This window comes from Artemia sp. Qi Xiang Cuo, chromosome 10 (genome assembly GCF_049724085.1).
Source record: "Artemia sp. Qi Xiang Cuo chromosome 10, ASM4972408v1, whole genome shotgun sequence".
Lineage (NCBI taxonomy): Eukaryota > Metazoa > Arthropoda > Branchiopoda > Anostraca > Artemiidae > Artemia > Artemia sp. Qi Xiang Cuo.
The window spans coordinates 19,636,582-19,654,977 of record NC_142803.1 but is presented as its reverse complement, the minus strand read 5'-3'; the positions used below and the strand labels follow the sequence as shown (position 1 = coordinate 19,654,977).

At 35.9% G+C, this 18,396-nt stretch overlaps 1 long non-coding RNA gene across 3 annotated transcripts in view; it reads left to right on the top strand.

Annotated features, from left to right (window-relative positions):
* LOC148947552 (uncharacterized) overlaps nucleotides 1-18,396 on the top strand; it is a 32,838-nt gene that overhangs the window by 2,710 nt on the left and 11,732 nt on the right. Inside the window, exon 1 of one of the 3 annotated variants that reach the window (XR_016142377.1) lies at nucleotides 14,029-14,106. The exons of 1 other annotated variant lie outside the window; for it this stretch is intronic. This is a non-coding gene — a long non-coding RNA (uncharacterized LOC148947552). Of the gene's footprint in view, nucleotides 1-14,028; nucleotides 14,133-18,396 lie in introns of those variants that run through there. One more of the 3 variants, XR_016142378.1, reaches the window with a different exon arrangement.

The window sequence follows — 18,396 nt, the reverse complement described above, 5'->3', positions numbered from 1 at the left end:
ATCTGAAAAAAACATTAGCCCAGGAAAACCCTTGTTTAGCCCATGCTATGTTAGGGGGTAAAGTTCAACCAAATCATATTATTGACTTACACATACAATGAATAGCCTAAGAACCAACAGTACTTTAAAGCCCAGCGCCCAAAGAACCCAAATTCATTAATACTTTAGCGCCAAGTTCCCAGAACCCACAGCTCCCAACTGGAAAATTAAATACTAGCATTACCTTTAGCAGAGCAAATTTGTTGTCCATTTCTTCTTTAAATAACGATTTAAAAAAGTATCATAGGATATCTAAAGTTTGCAAATCCCAGATGTTGCAGGCGTACACAAAAGAATTCTGCTGTTCACAAAGATATATTCAATTTACGTCAGCAAGTGCATTGTGTCGGCAAGGTGAATATGGCCAAGCGATATCATTTATCAATTACAGGAGAGGAGATTTGACTTCTGTCGGCAAACGCATTTCGCAAAAAGGCAATTTGCATGTTACAAATATTCAAGATATGTCATTCAGTGTTGGCTCCCGCACCATCTGTGATTTGCTAACTTTAGATATGATATTTGGCTTCTGTCGGCAAACACATTTCGCAGAGATATTTCAAGTAACAGGAGAGATCAAATTTCGGTTCTTCCTGGGCGTTCAGAAATATTTCAAATATGTCATTCATTTTTGGGTTCTGATAAATTAAAAATACTTGTATTCCATGCATGCGGGTGTTAGCCTTGCTTGGGCTTATGATGCCCTATTCAGTGCTTTTGTTAAATGAAAAATAATTCCTACTTATATTTTCGGCCAAATAAGTATTCAAATAATCAATTTATTGTCAGTATAATTTTTTTTTTAACTTGGGCGTCAGATTCAAAGGTAAATAAACACCAGATCGCATGGGATTTTGCGAGTTCGCGAGTTCCTTGTGCTTTTTTTCTTTACCTCCAGTAAAAATCGCTATTTAAAGAAGTAAGAAGAATTTGCTGCACCAGAGGTAAAATAACTTAATATTTGGTTTTATGAATTGTTACTTAGGTGTGCTTGTATTTATCTTCCAAGTTGGGAGCTGTGGGCGCTATGGGTTCTTGGGCGCTAAAGTAAATGTTGCTTTGATCCTGGAAGCTAGATCCGGTTTCAGCAAAGGTTTATATTTACCTTTGAATCTGACGCCCAAGTTAAAAATAAAATTATACTGACAATAAATTGATTATTTGAATACTTATTTGGCCGAAAATATAAGTATGAATTATTTTTCACTTGATACAAACACTGTATAGGGCATCATAAGCCCAAGCAAGGCCAACGCCCAAAGGCCCAAGCAAGCAAAGGTTTATATTTACCTTTGAATCTGGCGCCCAAGTTAAAAATAAAATTATACTGACAATAAATTCTATTATATTGACAGCAATTATACTGACAGCAATAAGTTGGGAGCTGTGGGCGCTATGGGTTCTTGGGCGCTAAAGTAAATGTTGCTTTGATCCTGGAAGCTAGATCCGGTTTCAGCAAAGGTTTATATTTACCTTTGAATCTGGCGCCCAAGTTAAAAATAAAATTATACTAACAATAAATTGATTATTTGAATACTTATTTGGCCGAAAATATAAGTATGAATTATTTTTCACTTGATAAAACACTTTATAGGACATCATAAGCCAAAGCGCGGCCAAGGCCCAAAATCCCAAGCAAGCCAAGGTTTATATTTACATTTGAATCTGGCGCCCAAGTTAAAAATAAAATTATTCTGACCATGAAAAAAAATTGAATACTTAAAAATAAATATGGTCTGGTTCGGAGGGAAGGCTCATAGACCCCTCCTTCCCCCATTTCTGAGGGGGGGGTAATTTTGGAGGGAAAACATAACTACTCAGAATTAAAAATACACGTGATCTGCCTCAAGGGGAAGACTCAGAGGCCCCTCCTTCCCCCGTTTCTGAAGACGGGGGAGGTGGGGGGTCAATTTTAGGAGGGGGTGGGTCAATTTTGGAGGGAAAACCAAAAATACTCAGAATCAAAAATAACTGGGATCTGCCTCAAGGGGAAGGCTCAGAGGCCCCTCCTTCCCCCATTTCTGATGGCAGGGGAGGGGGTCAATTTTGTTGGGGCAAAAAAATTTAAGCGAATAGAAAATACAGCGTGATCTACCTCAAGGGGAAGGCTCAGCGGCCCCTCCTTCCCCCATTTCTGAGGGCAGGGGAGGGGGGGGGGTCAATTTTGGAAGTATAATAAAGAATGCTCAGGGTCGAAAACACAGCAGAGTCAACCTCAAGGGGAAGGCTCAGTGGCCCCTCCTTCCCCCAGGTCTGAGGGCAGGGGGGGTCAATATGGGAAGCAAAACCAACAAGACAAAGACTCGCAACTACACGGGATAGGCCTTCAGTGCAAGGCACAGCGGCCCCTCCTTCCCCTAGGTTTTAGGGCAGGGGAGGGGGGTAAATGTTGGAGGGAAAACAAAAAATGCTCAGAATCAAAAAATGCTAAGGAAAACTATGACACTTGTATTATCAAAATTTTCGCCCATTAGCTACAGAGATCTTTGCTTTCAAACCATTTGCTTGTTATCGTTAAAGATAAACGTTAAAAGATCCATGCCTTTTTTCTTTTCTTTGATAACTTTGGATGTGCACTTTCGATTTCTTTCAGCACAGTTTCGTAGCCCCCCCCCTCTCTAAAGAAAAATTGCAAGCAATACCTCTGTTCTTGGCTACATCTAGAAGTATTCGAGACAAGAGCATAATTTTATTTGGCAACCGAGCGTCAATCCCCCCCGGAAATCCTGGATCTACCACTGTTTCTAAGTTGTAAATATAATAGAAAATTCATTTTTTTTTGTAGGGAATTTGCATAATTTTCCGCAATGACGTGGAAAAACTTTTTGAAGTTCCCCCCAGGACTTTTCTGAAATTACGCCCCTGGCCACGACCTTATTATTTAACTATTACCTGTAAATACTTTTTTAATAATTTTTTTTTACTGATCGCTCAATGCAATGCTAATGCGAAAGACCCCCCCCTCCCCGCTCGCTAAGCCGCATTGCATACTTTGTCGATGCGGATTTCTCTTGCCCCAGATGTAATATAGGTATAGAAGGTGTGGTCCATATTCTCGCCGGGTGCCAAAAACTTTCTCTGTTAAGCAGAAAGTAATTTGAGGGTGGTACCTTGGGGTTTCTGAGGATCCTGAAGACGACTGTAGAAAGGACAAGCCTGCAGTTTTGTAGATATTTAAATGAAGAGTTGACAGCAATAAGTGAAATTTGATTATTATTTATTTATTATTATTATTTTCTTTTAGTTATTTATTTATTTATTTCATTTTATTTGTTTTTATTTGGGGGGGGGGGGAAGTTAGAGTGTATTTTATTTCTATTTTGGAGTGTAATTAATAAAAAAGTGCTTTATGGCATATTTTTTGGCTGATAATAAATTTATTATAATTATTGTTAAATTACTTAATGATATTAATGGCGAGTCAAGAATGCAATATTTGTCCTTAGGCTTCTCTAGTTTGTGAGCTTCTTTGAACAATTTATTTCTGAGTGATATTCATAAGCACGTCGACTTGTACTTTCCCCTGGGGCGGTCGTATTTTTTCCCAGGGGCGGTTGTCTTCCGTATCACCGGCTCATATCTTGGGCCATATCTAGGGGGGGGGTGTACCATGTTTACCTATTACACCGTAGTTCTATTGAGTCCTCATAAAATTGATATTTTACCAAACTTACCATTATTCGTAATTCACATCTTTTTCCCATTTTACTGGCATTCTACCCATACTACTGACGTATTGGGCGACACCTTGCACTCATCACCCAAAAACCATCCAGAGAGGTGTCGAGAAAAGGTTTGGAGGAAAGCTTTTTATTTTTTATTTATTTATTTATTATTTTATACTGGACACGTTGGCTTGCGATTGAGGGTTACATTGGTTATTAATATGCATCATGGTTACACAAGAAGAGAAGCCTATTAGAAAATATCAAATAAAATGATCCATGCAGATTGTAGGGATTTTGTGGTCTGGTCAGCTCAGATTCAGTTGCGTTAATTCAGAAAAATCCTAAGAGGGGCAAAATTCAAAATTTTTCGTCAATTGACGATGAAAACAAGGAAAATTTTCCAGTAAAAGGTTTAATATATATTTACAACTTTAAAAAAGGTGGCAGATCCAGATCCAATTGGTACAGAGGAAAAAACACCCATTGCACTTCCCGGCTGAGGGCAGAGAATCAGCGATTAGCACCGCCAGTATGGACGTTCGAGGCTGGAAACTGCAATCTTTACCTTTTTTTACAATTGGTTCACCCTTTAAGAGTGTAATTAATCTATCATGGTAATTCAAGAACATGTCGTTCACATAATTTGCATACGCGATAAGTCTTTGAAGTGTTAAAATTTCAAACTATTAACACCCTGCCAAATGGTTGGCCGTCACTTCAAATAGGGGTGGACCCTGAGGGTTTAAAAATCCAATTGTACAATTTACCTGCGTAATAGGGATTAATTTGATGATAGAGAATTACACATTTAGTTGCATTAGATAATATATAATTAGAATTATCTATTTGGGATTAGTGCTTTAGTGGATACATCTCTCCTTTCTCCTGTACAGAAAACTTTTTTTCGATGTAACTTGATCTTTCGCCGCAGCGGGCGAAACTTCTCAAGCAATTTTGACCAATGAGCATCAAGTTCCCCAAGCGTTTGGTAGCAATATCTCTCTGTTAGCATTAGAAAGCTTCTTCCTGCAGAGCAATTGTGAGTGAAATACCCCGTCACCACTGAAACTATTTTGCTAAACTTGACGCCTTCACTGTCCGACAAGTGTCTGAAGAGGGAAAGAAAATATTTAAAAACTTCAAACATAATTAATAGAAAAAACTGTTTTTTTTTATGAAAGTAAAGAGTGGAGTTTAAACTTGAGACGAACAAAAATTATCACCCCTCAATTCTTGACAGACACTTTACGTAAAGAAATAAGGAAAATTATTATTTAGAAATTATGCTGATGGCATGCAGTGTTAATTTTGCCTTGCACTTTGCTGGTTTTTAGACTATCATTTTAATTTCAAAAACATGTGGAAAACCTTTCATTGCATTTTGAAAATTGTCAGAAGAGAGGAAATTGGGGCTACCAATGACCCTCAGCCTACGTCGGTCATTTGACCGTGTGTCAAGTGGAACATGAAAATGGTCAAATAATTCAACAGACAAATGGTTGAGTAGCCATGAGGTTCGAAAGTAAATTGGTGTTGAATCTCTGCTCCAGAACGATTAATTTGTAATTCAGGGGAAAACAAGGGTATAAAGAAGGTGGAATCATTTCTTTTCTTGTTAACTAAAGTTTTTTTTTTCGACCCCAGTTTCCAGAGAAAAAATGATTAACACAATTCCATACACAGATGGGGGAAAACAGATACAGTGGATTGGCTGCAACAGAAATAACTTTCATTGGTTCCATATAAAATGCTATACAGATAAAATTGGCGAAATAACAGCAAGTGGCAATGAAAAACAGTTTAGGTGCAGTCTTTGCAAGCATAGTATTGACAAATAACGTATAAACACAAACTAAGAACACTTACTACACTTACCTACTATACCTACCTACTACGAACAGCACTAAAATGTCTTCTCTATTGTAAAAAAGAATCGGATCATTTGACAGTGTTTTGGTGTCTTTTCTACACAAATTCTCAAAATTGCCGATTTCCACAGAGATAGAGAAAAAAATGTAGCTCAAGTCTCAATCAAAACTAGCGTACTGCTTTATTGCGCATACAGACCAGAAAAATATGAATACACACTTTTCTTCAGTTTGAACGAGCAATTGGACTGGAGTGATTGTATAGTGTTCTATTGAGTTGTATTTTGTCTTTCATACATTTCATAATATTTTATGCTCCGTCTTTTTCTTCATTTTGTGAACTGACGATTTATAAATTAAAATAATATTACTTTAATACATGATAGTTTAGTAGCTAATAAGAATCGTAATTTTCTGAGAAACTGCAGATCCAGAACCGTAATGCATACGCAGAATCTTCATTGCTTGAATTATTTGAAGGAAAAAAAAAGAAAAAAGAAAAAAGACTTTACAAAACTCTAATCACTTGCACTATAAGATGTTTGTAAAAACTCTGAATATGAGCATTTGTTATACACAATTACTACATGTTAATTGCACTTAAAACAACATTGTTCCAAATATTGCCCTTAGATTGAACCTTAAATTATACGAATAAAAAAGAAAAAAAACGCGATTCGGATATGTAATAGCCCTCACCGGTTTTCCTATTTATCTTCTAAACACAAACACTGTCATCAGGGTCGTATCCAGGGTTTGTTTTCGAGGAGTTTAAAAAAAAATTACGGGGTGGTGAGAGAGTACCAAAAAATATCCTTTTTTGAAATTAGCCCAACGGACTTCAGCAAGATTATACCTAACGGACTTCAGATAGATTAAGGAACTTTTAAGATACTTTTATTTTGCGAGTCTAAGAATTTTTTGGAAGGGGGTTGGTTTAAAAACCTGATATCCCCCCTGTATAGGGCCCTGATGACCACGACTAAAAATATGACCACATGGATTTCGACTTCACATATTCAGGGCACACTGACGCTAAAAGGGGCTTCCTGGCAAAGAAAACAAAGAAAAAGCATTTCCACATTTCCAGTTTTCGAAAAAAAAACACACAAAATAGGACTAGTAGGAACCTTCGCAAGCCGATAATAATAAATAAATCAATAAATTTTATGAAATAAATTCTAAAAACTTATAAACATAAATAAAAAAAAATGAAAAATTATTGAATAAATAGATAATTTAATAATAATTTGACAAATAATTAAAATAAATCTAATAAATTCATATCTAATAAATTTCAATAGAAACAAATGTTACTAAATTATAATCAACTAATAAACGTAAATGAAAAGAACAATCCGAATAAGTAAATCCAATGACAGTGAATCTTTGAGTCTGCAAGGAGAATTTTCTTTTTTAAAGATGCCAGTTGAAAGTGGTGGTTGAACCTCATTTAACCTTATGAATGAAATTCCAATGACGGTGAATATTTGAGTCTACAAAGAGAACTCTCTTTTCCAAACATGTCGGTTGATGCGATAAAGACAGCTACGGAATGGACTTATAAGCTATGGGTGAGGTTGCGCTTTGGTGCTTGTCAAGCGTACAAGTCGACGAGCTGGTGATTATCACAAGGAAATAATTGTTCACTGAAGATCACGATCTGAAGAAGCCTACGAACAAATATTGCATTGTTGACTCACCATAAATTTCATTACGGAATGTATTAATAATAATAATAAATTTATTATAAGCAAAAAAATAGGCCATACAACCCATTATTCTTAATTACACTCCAAAATAAAAATAAAATTAAATCTACCTTCACCCCCCCCCCAAAAAAAAATAAATAAAATAATTAAACAAATAAAATAAAATGAAATAAATAAATAAATAACTAAAAGAAAATAATAAATAAATAATAATCAAGTTTCACTTATTGCTGTCAACGCTTCATTTACATATTTACATAACCGCATGATTGTCCTTTTTACAGTCGTCTTCAGGATCCCCGGGGACTCCAAGCTACCACCCTCAAAATACTTTCCCCTTAACAGATAAAGTTGTTGGCCCTCGGCGAGAATTTGGGCCACATCTTCAATACATATATTACATCGGGGGCAAGATTAATCTGCATCGAAAAAGTATGCACTGTGGCTTAGCACTAGTGGAGGGGGGGGGGGTCTTTTGCATGAGCAGTGCATTGAGATATCAGTAAAAAAAAATAACTAAAACTGTGTTTACAGGTGATAGTTAAATAATAAAGTCAGGGCAAGGGGCGTAGTTTCAGGAAGATCCCGGAGGGAAATTCAAAAAGTTTTGCCACGTCAATGCATAAAATTATGTAGATTTCTTGCAAAAAAAAAATAATTTTCTATTATATTTACAACTTAGAAACAGTGGCAGATCCAGGATTTCCGGGGGGGGATTGACGCTCGGCTGCCAAATAAGATTACACTCTTGTCTCGAATACTTCTAGTTGTAGCCAAGGCCAGGGGCATTGCGGGCAATTTTTCTTTAGAGGGGGGGGGGGCGACGAAAATGTGCTAGACCAAATAGTAATTGCACCGACGAATTTCTCAAAGAAAAGAAAAAAGGCGTTGATCATTTAACGTTTCCCTTTAACGATAACAAGCAAATTGTTTTAAAGCAAAGATCTCTGCTGCTAAGTGGCGAAAATTTCGACATTATAAGTGTATTAGTTTTCCTTGGCATTTTTTGATTCTGAGCAATTTTTGTCTTCCCTCCAAAATTGACCCCCCCTGCCCTCAGAAATGGGGGACGGGGGGACCGCTGAGCCTTCCCCTTGAGGCAGATCCCATTTATTTTTGATTCTGAGTATTTTTGGTTTTCCCTCCAAAACTGACCCCCCTGCCCTCAGAAATGGGGGAAGGAGGGGCCGCTGAGCCTTCTCCTTGAGGCAGATCACGCTTACGTTTCGATCCTGAGCATTTTTGATTTTCCCTCCAAAATTGACCCCCCCCCCCTTGCCCTCAGAAATGGGGGAAGGAGGGGTCGCTGAGCCTTCCCCTTGAGGCAGATCACGCTGTATTTTCGATTCTGATCATTTTTGTTTTACCTCCAAAATTGACCCCCCGCCCCAGCCCTCAGAAATGGGGGAAGGATTGCCCTCTGAGCCTTCCCCATGAGGCAGATCCCATTTATTTTCGATTCTGAGTATTTTTGGTTTTCCCTCCAAAATTGACCCACCCCCTCCCAATATTGACCCCCCCCCCCCTCCCCTGCTCGCCGAAATTGGAGAAGGAGGGGCCCCAGAGCCGGCCCCTTGTGACCGAACAAGCCGTTTTGGTTTTCTCTTTGCATTTACCCCCCCCCTCCGTAATGGGGGACGGAGGGGTGTCTGATCCGTCCCCTGGAAACAGACCACCTTCATTTTTAAGTGGTCGATTTATTTTCACGGTCAGTATAATTTTATTTTTAACTTGGGTGCCAGATTCAAAGGTAAATATAAAACTTGGCTTGCTTGGGCTTTTTGGCGTTGACATTACTTGGTCTTATGATGTCCTATATAGTGTTTTTATCAACCGAAAAATAATTCTTACCTATATTTTCGGACAAATTAGTATTCAAATAATCAATTTATTGTCATTATAATTTTATTTTTAATTTTGACACCAGATTCAAAGGTAAATATAAAACTTTGCTGAAACTGGATCTAGCTTCCAGGATCAAAGCAACATTTACTTTAGCGCCTAAGAACCAAGAGTACCCACAGCTCCCAACTTGGAAGATAAATACTAGCACACCTAAGCAACAAATCATAGAACCAAATACTAAGTTATTTTACCTCTGGTACTTCAACTTCTTCTTACTTTTTTAATTAGCACTTTTTACCGGAGGTAAAAAAGAAATAGTACAAGTAACTCTCGAACCCGCAAAATTCCATGTGATCTTATGTTTATTTACCTTTGAATCGTGCACTCAAGTTATAAATAAAACTATGCTGACCATAAATTTATTATTTGAATATTTAGTTGGTCGAAAATATAAGTACAAATTATTTTTCACTTGATAAAAACTCTTTATCAGGCATCATAAGCCTAAGTAAGGCCAACGCCCGCATGCATGTAATACTAGCATTTTTAATTTATCAGAACCCAAAAATGATTGAAATATTGCAAATATTTCTGAACACCCAAGAGGAACCCAAAGTTGATCCCTCCTGTGACTTGATATGTCTCTGCAAAATGTGTTTGCCGACAGAAGTCAAATATCATATCTAAAGTTAGCAAATCACAGATGGTGCGGGTATACACAAAAGAATTCTACTGAGGGGGAGCTGGATTTCCCGCCATTTTTTCGTAACAATCAGAAATCAAATAAAATTTTTTTTTCCATCTTTCCATCTTTTTTAAATCCAAGTAATAGATTGGATTTAAAAAAGAAACTGAGTTTCTTTTTTAAACTAGAAATTCAGTTCATAAGGAAATTTCTCTGACAGGGCATTGAACCTCGATTTTCCACGTGACAGTCAGGAACAGTAACTATCGTATAGCAGAGATACTAGTAGACTTTTTATTTTAGTACCCAGTATCTATTTTTGACGCAAGAGAATACTCACGAAACTTGATATTTTGTTTTTGGAAAATAGGAAAGGAAGAATTAGATTGAGGTGAAATTTTGAGGGTAATCTCCCAGGGCCAAAGTCTGAAGCTATCTTTTGACCCTTGGTGCTTGTACTCTGGAAGTTGAAGGGCTAAAGTATCAAAGGGTTGATCCTGGAAGCTAGATGCAGTTTCAGCAAAGATTTATATTTACCTTTAAATCAGGCGCTCAAGTTAAAAATAAAATTATACTGACAATAAATTGGTTATTTGAATACTTATTTGGCCGAAAATATAAGTATGAATTATTTTTCACTTAATAAAAAAACTGTATAGGGCATCATAAGCCCACGCAAGGCCAACGTCCGCATGCATGTAATACAAGCATTTTTAATTTTTCAGAACCCAAAAATGAATGACATATTTGAAATATTTCTGAATACCCAGAAACAATCCAAAGTTGATCTCTCCTGTAACTTAATATGTCTCTGCGCAGTGTGTTTACTGACAGGAGCCGAATTTCCCCTTCTTTAACTTGACATGCCCTCTCTATGTCAAGCTCCCTTTGCCGAGACACTGGATGGATGACTCTAATCTTAGTGACTGGTAGAAATCTTTTGTGCATGTCAGCACCATCTGTGATAAGTTAGGATAATTTTTTTAATCGCTATTTAAAGAAGAAAGAATAATTTGCTGCACCAAAGATAAAATAACTTAATATTTGGCTTTATGAATTGATACTTGGGTGTGCTTGTATTTATCTTTCATGTTGGGAGCTGTGGGCGCTATCGGTTCTTGGGCGCCACAAGTAAATGTTTTGGGTTCTTGGGAGCTGGGCTTTAAAGTATCGTTGGTATTTTAGGTCCATTTGATGCCTTTTTTTATGCTGATTACGAATATAATAAGCATTTCTATCGGAAATGAATTTCAGCCCCCCTATATATGCCAATTCAGGGTTAGGTTAGGTATAGCCTATATAGGGGGGGGGGCTGAAATTCATTTCCAATAGAAATGCTTATTATATTCGTAATCAGCATAAAAAAGGCATCGAATGGTGTATTCACTTAATTTGAAACTCAATAATATGATTTGGTATATATTGACCGTTCACTTTATTTGTAAGTCAATATAGATTTGGTAAAAATTTACCTAAAATTCTACTTTAGCCACTTTTGGCTATCTTGGGAAGGGTTTAGGTTAGGCAAATGAAACTTGGGGATGGGTCTACAGGCTAAAGTATCTCTGGGAAGGTGTTTTGAAGTACCTACCTCTGCTCCTCCCTCTAGAAGATTACAAAATTTGTGTATGTAACAGGTCTATTCAAATTGAAATTTTGACAAAACAACATATTACCTTAATTTTCAGTTATCAGTTCTTTTTCTATGGCTATAGTTCTGAAAATGCAATTCCTGATATTTGAGTAGAATGTTAAGTCATATCAATGTTTTTTCCAAATTTAGGAAATGTATTTGCATATCTTTAAAACCTCATTAAGTTGTGACTAAGCAAATTTGTGGAGCTGAAAACAGTTGTGTCATACTTCATTTAAGCAGAAGATCTATTTCAAAGTTTCACTTTTATAACACAAAGATATTTAGAGGTCATCAAAGGTCAGGACCTTCTAGAGGGAGAAGGAGTGGAGATAGGTACTTTGGTAAAGTTCTACCAAATCATATTATTGAGTTAGGACTAAAGTGAATGCACCATTCAATGCCTTTTTTTATGCTGATTACAAATATAATAATCATTTCTATCAGAAATGAATTTCAGCCCCCCCTATATATGCCAATTCCGGGTTAGGTTAGGTATAAATCGGGGGGGGGGGTTGAAATTCATTTCCAATAGAAATGATTATTATATTTTTAATCAGCATAAAAAAAGGCATCGAATGGTGTATTCACTTTATTCCTAACTCAATAATATGATTTGGTAGAACTTTACCAGTACTTCAAAACACTTTCCCAGGTCATACTTTAGCCTGTGGACCCATCCCTGAAAGTTTCATTTTCCTAACCTAACCCTTTTCAAAGATAGCCAAAAGTAGAATTATAGGCCTACAGTAAAATTCTACATTAGCTACTTTTGGCTATCATGGAAAGGGGCTAGGTTAGGAAGGGATGGGTCTACTAGCTAAAGTATGTCCTGGGAAGGTATTTGAAGTAGCCTACCCACCTCTGCTCCTTCTCCCTCTAGAGGGTCCTGACCTTTGAAGACCTTTTAAAATCTATGTGTTATAAAAGTGAAATCATGCAAAATAGATCTTCTGCTTAACAGAAGTACAACGAAAATTGTTTTCACCTTCACAACTTTGTTAAATCCTAATTTATAAGGTTTTAAAGATATGCAAATATATTTCCTAAATGTTGAAAAAAAAACATTCATATGGCTTAAGAGGTAAAAATTTAATATTCTGGCCCCTGATAAGGTGACATGTTAAGAAAACAATTCTTACTTTAAAATTTATATAATGATCCTAGTTAAAATATTATCTAAGGGAAGAACCTTTATCATCAAGTCTTTCCTCTAAAAATCCTTCTTTTTCTAGCTTAAAAGAAAAAGTTTCTGAAAACCACCCTGCTGAGATTCAAGGCTTAAGTCTTTTGAAATTGCTGCTGTGAGTTGCCAAAGAAGTTGTTGTATAGATAGTGTTCATGCCGTTTTTTTTAATGAGCAGTGGCAAAAATACAAAATATTAATAGCAGTGGCAAAAATCCAAATGTTGCTATAAATATACATATACATACAGAGTATATACCCCCACCCCCTAATGTGCAAATATATAACAAAAATTGCATTCTGAACCTAAATAAAACCAAATGAACTGTACCCCAACCCCTAAATATTTCCAAATCAGGGTATATATTTGCACATCAGACGGGTGGGGGTATATACTCTATGAATATGTATATTTACAGCAATATTATTATTTTTTATTGAGTTTTTTTTAATGAGCACTGGCAAAAATACTGTTTTATTTTTAATGAGCAGTAGCGAAAATACAAAAATATACACCAAATTGAAAAGAAGTGAAATAATATAATAATTACCTTTATTTATTCTAGGATGACCTAGCAGTTTCACAATCAGAGGGAATTGAAGAGGCGATTAATTTATAATGATCAGATGATATAGATGATTAAATTATAGTTTGACATTTGATTTGACAGATGATTAAATAGAGACACTTGTGATGAAAAATTTGATTTTTTAATAACAGAACAGAAAGAAAGGAGTACAGAAACAGAGCAGGGCAGAAACATAAAGTAAAGAACAACTACAGTTGTGTAATGTAGTCTGCTAAACTTACTGCAAAAAAGCTAAGTTGTTTGTAGCCGTCTCGTCAATTAGCACATAAAAATATTGCTATTATCCATTCTTTAGCTACGTAACCGATTAATCAATTGAAGGTGAAAATGGACATTATAGTGACGACACAGAAACATTGATAAACACATGGAAGGCTTGTATCATGCATCATCTTCAGAGATATACCTGTCCTGTCTTGCCCAATGGTACTCAGCGGGGCAGTGTGTGCTGTTGAACTAAAAGTTGAAATAACAAATTTAAACACTATCAACCAAAATGGTTATGTCAAACTTATGAATTTTTCAATTCATTTTTTCAATTCATTTTATTACAAAATCATATGAGTCATGATATTTATCCAAATGGCTGCCCAACAAAATACATAAAGAAGGATCACCATCACCCCCATATTTCACGATCTCCAATCAAGTGCAGTATCCACTCACAGGCCTTCAAGCGGAATATGCTCAACAAGGCTCCTCCACCTGTAATAATGCGTCTTCCAAGACCAAATGCACCACTACTCAAGTAAACAATCTAACTGGCCAATGCTCCTTAGAATTTACTCTACCAAATGAAACGCCCAAAGCACAACTGTTACAGCCGGATTAAAAAAACTAAGAAAATATCTACCACTACCACCAGTTTGTGACCAAAAGGGTAAAATTTATCACTTAGATATTTAGGTAAAATTCTACTTTAGCTACTTTTGACTATCTTGGAAAGGGGTTAGGCTAGGAAAATAAAACTTTCAGGGAATGGGTCTACAGGCAAAGGTATGTCCTGGGAAGGCATGTTGAAGAACCTACCTCCACTCCTTCTCCCTCTAGAGGCTCCTGAAATGTGCCTGCATGACAGTTCCTATACCTATGGAAATTTTGACAAAACTGTATTATATCTTAATTTTCAGTCATAAGTTTCTTTATCTCTAGGTTTAGTCCTGAAAATGCAATTCCTGTTATTTGAGTAGAATTTTAAGCCATATTAATGTTTTTTTTTCAAATTTAGAAAATGTATATCTTTAAAAACTAAAAAATTGGGATTGAGCAAAGTTGTGAAGCTGAAAACAATTGTGTTGTACTTCATTTAAGCAGAAGATCTATTTTGCAAGGTTTCACTTTTATAACACACATATTTTTAAAGGTCATCAAAGAGTCAAGAGAGTTAAACCAGCCCCCCCCCCCACACTCTTTTTCCCCAAGCCCGTCTACTACAAAGTTTAAGATAGTCAGTGTTTTGTAAATTGTTCAAAAATTAGATAACAAAAATGCCCCCCAGAGCCTGGGGGATTAGCATTGTAAGTGTTATCCTGGGGGCGTATATGGTTCTAATGAAAGTGATGCTTTTATAAGCTTCAGAGGGGGCTCATTTGATTGGAAATTGAAACTTCTAGTTCAATTTTTAAGAGTCAAAAGATATCTGATGGCAACTAGCCCCCCCCCACACCCTTTTTTCCCCAAGCCCATCCAATCAATTTTTTATAATAGCCATTTTATTTAAAAAAAAATCAAATGTCAGATAAGAAAAATTCCTGTGTTGACGGAACCTGCCAAGGCCCGAAGGCAGACGTTATGAGTAATGCTCTAGGGGCATATATAGTTCTTATGTTTCCAAAAGACATATCTTATGGAGACAGTTCTTGTGTATCTAAAAGACAATATAGTTCTTAAATATCTAAAAGACTGAAATTTTAGTTTTTTGACAAATAAAAATAATGATAAATTTTTTTTGTAAGGGTATTGAGTTGAAAAAATGTACAACTTTTAAGTGTTTAGGGTTTGTATTCAATAATAAAAGAAATTAGAAGGATCGTGTGAAAAAAAGGTGTGTAGAGGTAAAGCTGTTTCTTCAGCAGTTTTAAGGAATTCAGCTTTATATGAAATTAAAAATATTAAAATGCATAAGCATTTATTTCAATTGATAATTCACCTTACCACCCATTATGGTGTGGAGCTTTGGGGATATGAGGTGATCCTGCAACTAGAAATGGTTTAACTATAATAGTATAAAAGATTGGCTAGGGTACAGGCTACAACTCATACACAGGCTCTTAAGGGAGATCTAGGTTTGTTTTCGCTGCACAAGGAAAGGATACTACAAGTAGTAAAATTTTGGCTGAAAATTATCCAATTACCAGATGAGATGCTTATGAAAGCCGGATATTTTTAATTATTGTAGCAAGGTAGAAAAAGATCGTGGCCGTTCCATGTTAAAGCCCTCCTTGATAAAGCTGGACTTTCGTACGCTTGGAATGAAAGCCTTGGTCCAACAGGGGATCCAGAGGAAATTTATCGGAAGCAAAAACATGTTAAAGAGGATCAAGAGATTCAACTCTGGCATGAACAGATTCGAAAATCTGAAACCTTGCGCCAGTATTCTAAGATAAAAGAGTCTTTTGGACTAGAATATTATTTTAAGCTGACTTTGCCATCAGAAAACTTGCATCTGTGGCTCCAGGTCCAAGCAAATGGTTTGCCCTTAAAAAGTAGATTATAAGTATTTCAAAGAAATGCTCAGGGCTAGATATCATGTTATACTTGCTCTTTATGTGGCATAGAGAAAGAAAATTTGCTCTTTTTTTTGATGGCGTGACAGGGGCTTTCAGATTGGAGATTGGAGCATTTAGGTGATGGGGAAGTGTTTTTTCCTGGGATCCTTAAATTTTCATCCTGGGAGACAATTATAGCAGTGACTGTATTTATAAAAGAGGGTTTAAAAAGATATAAATAATGGGTTTAAGGTTTTTGTTTGTTGTTAGTAGTTATACAATTTATTTAAGCGTATGCTGGCTGTTGTCTTATATAATCATTGTGATGTGTGTATATGGCCTAGTGGCTGAATAGATTATCTATCTTTCTATAGTTCTTATAAAAGGGATGCTCGTATAAACTTCGGAGAGGGCTCATTTGATTTGAAATTGAAAATTCTTGTTCACTTTTTAAGAGTCAAAAGAGATCAGAGGGCAACTAGCCTTCCCTCCTCCACAACCTATGTATCAGATGAAAATTATGCGATAGATATTTTGATAGAAATAGATCAAAGTTCTGATAACAAAAACTCTGGTATCTACACAGCCCCCCAGAGCCCGGGGGTAGGCGTTGTAAGTTATTCCCTGGGGGCATATATGGTTGTTATAGAAGGGATGCTCGTATAAAATTCCTAAATGACTCATTTGATTGGATATTGAAAGTTGTATTCACTTTTTAAGAGTCAAAAGGGATTGGAGGGCAGCTAGCCCCCCCCCCCCCCCACATCATCTATTTTTTTACGTCATATAGAAGGGGTCGATGTGTAAACTTCGAAGGGGGCTCATTTGATTGGAAATAGAGAGTTCTAGTGGCCTTTTTAAGAGTCAAAAGTGATCAGAGGGCAACTAGCCCCCCCCCCAAACCCTTTTTCCCAAAATACATCTCATAAAAAATTAGAGGTAGCCATTTTGTAAAAATCAGTTCAAAGATCATATAATAAAAACTCCTTTGCGTATGGTCTTTTCGTTAAAAATAGTTAAATGATCAGATAAATAATACTGCTTTGTCGACATACCCCCCCCCCCCAGGGCCTGGGCAGGCGTTGTAAGTATTGCTCTGGGAGCATAAACGGTTCTTATAGAATGCATGTCTGTCTAAACTTCAGAGAGGGTTCACTAGAATGGAAATTAAAAGATATAGTTCATTTTCTCACAGTGAAAAAAGATCAGAGGGCAACTAGCCCCTCCCGCCCTCCACGCCTTTGGGTGTATCGGATGGGTAAATCCATCCGATAAAAATTTCAGGTGACTATTTTGTTAAAATAGTTCAACCATCAGATATTAAAACTCCAGGGTCGACACAACCCCCCAGGGCCCAGGGATAGACGTTGTAAGTTATACTCTGGGGATATATATGGTTCTTATAGAAGGGATACTCGTGTAAACTTCAGAGAGGGCTCATTTGATTGAAAATAGAAATTCCTAGTTCACTTTTAAAGAATACCTAAGCTTAAATCTAGTCCCCCCCCCCCCGACATACTTTTTCCCCAAACCCATCTGATAAAATTTTGAGATAGTAATTTTTTTTAAAATATTTCAAACATCAGATAATAAAAACTCCAAGGTTGACACAAACCCATTTTTTACTTTGATATTGTTACTTTGATATCAGTTTTGATACTTTGATGAATATTTGATTTTTTTTTAAAGTTTGTTTTTGAAATGAGGAGTTTTTAAAACTAGTAACTTTTTGCAATCAAAAACGAAAAAATTAATTTAAAAAAACTTTCCATAAATAAGTTTTTGAAAAAAAAATAAAGGCCATTTTAAACTTAAGCTCAGCAGATAGAAATACCTTTTAAAGTTCAAACTCAAAACGACAAGGAATTACTATTAAAGAATAAATGAAACCCAAAACGAACAGAAATTAAATAAACAATCATAGCAAAAACACAACAAGTAATAATATAAATTAATAAATAGATCTTAAAGCGAGTAATGCTTAGATTGAATATGAATATCAAGCTTAAAATGAAAAAAAATATTTTCCTTTTGAAGTATAAATGAAACTTAAATCGAACAGAAATTAAATAAACAATCAATGCAACCAAACATACAATAGATACTAATGTAAATTAATAAATAAATCTGAAAACGAGTGAAACTTAAATTGAATAGGCAAATCAAGCTTGAAACGAACAAAAATCACCACAAACAAGAGTTTGGGTATGACCTCCTTCTCTTACTGTAAAAGTCTAAAACCTACTGTGTCATTGGCACTTTACTGAAAACTATATGCGTCTTGAACAGCCTTGAAAAGTAGAAACAACATCAAGATGAATATTTGATGTATAATGATATTAATTGTTGAAAGATCCAAGAGTTCAAAAATTTATTTCACTGTAACTGTATTTTTATTTTCAATACTGTTAGAACTAGACAAGAAAATATTTGTAATATAATCTGTTTTCAGTTAAGCACCA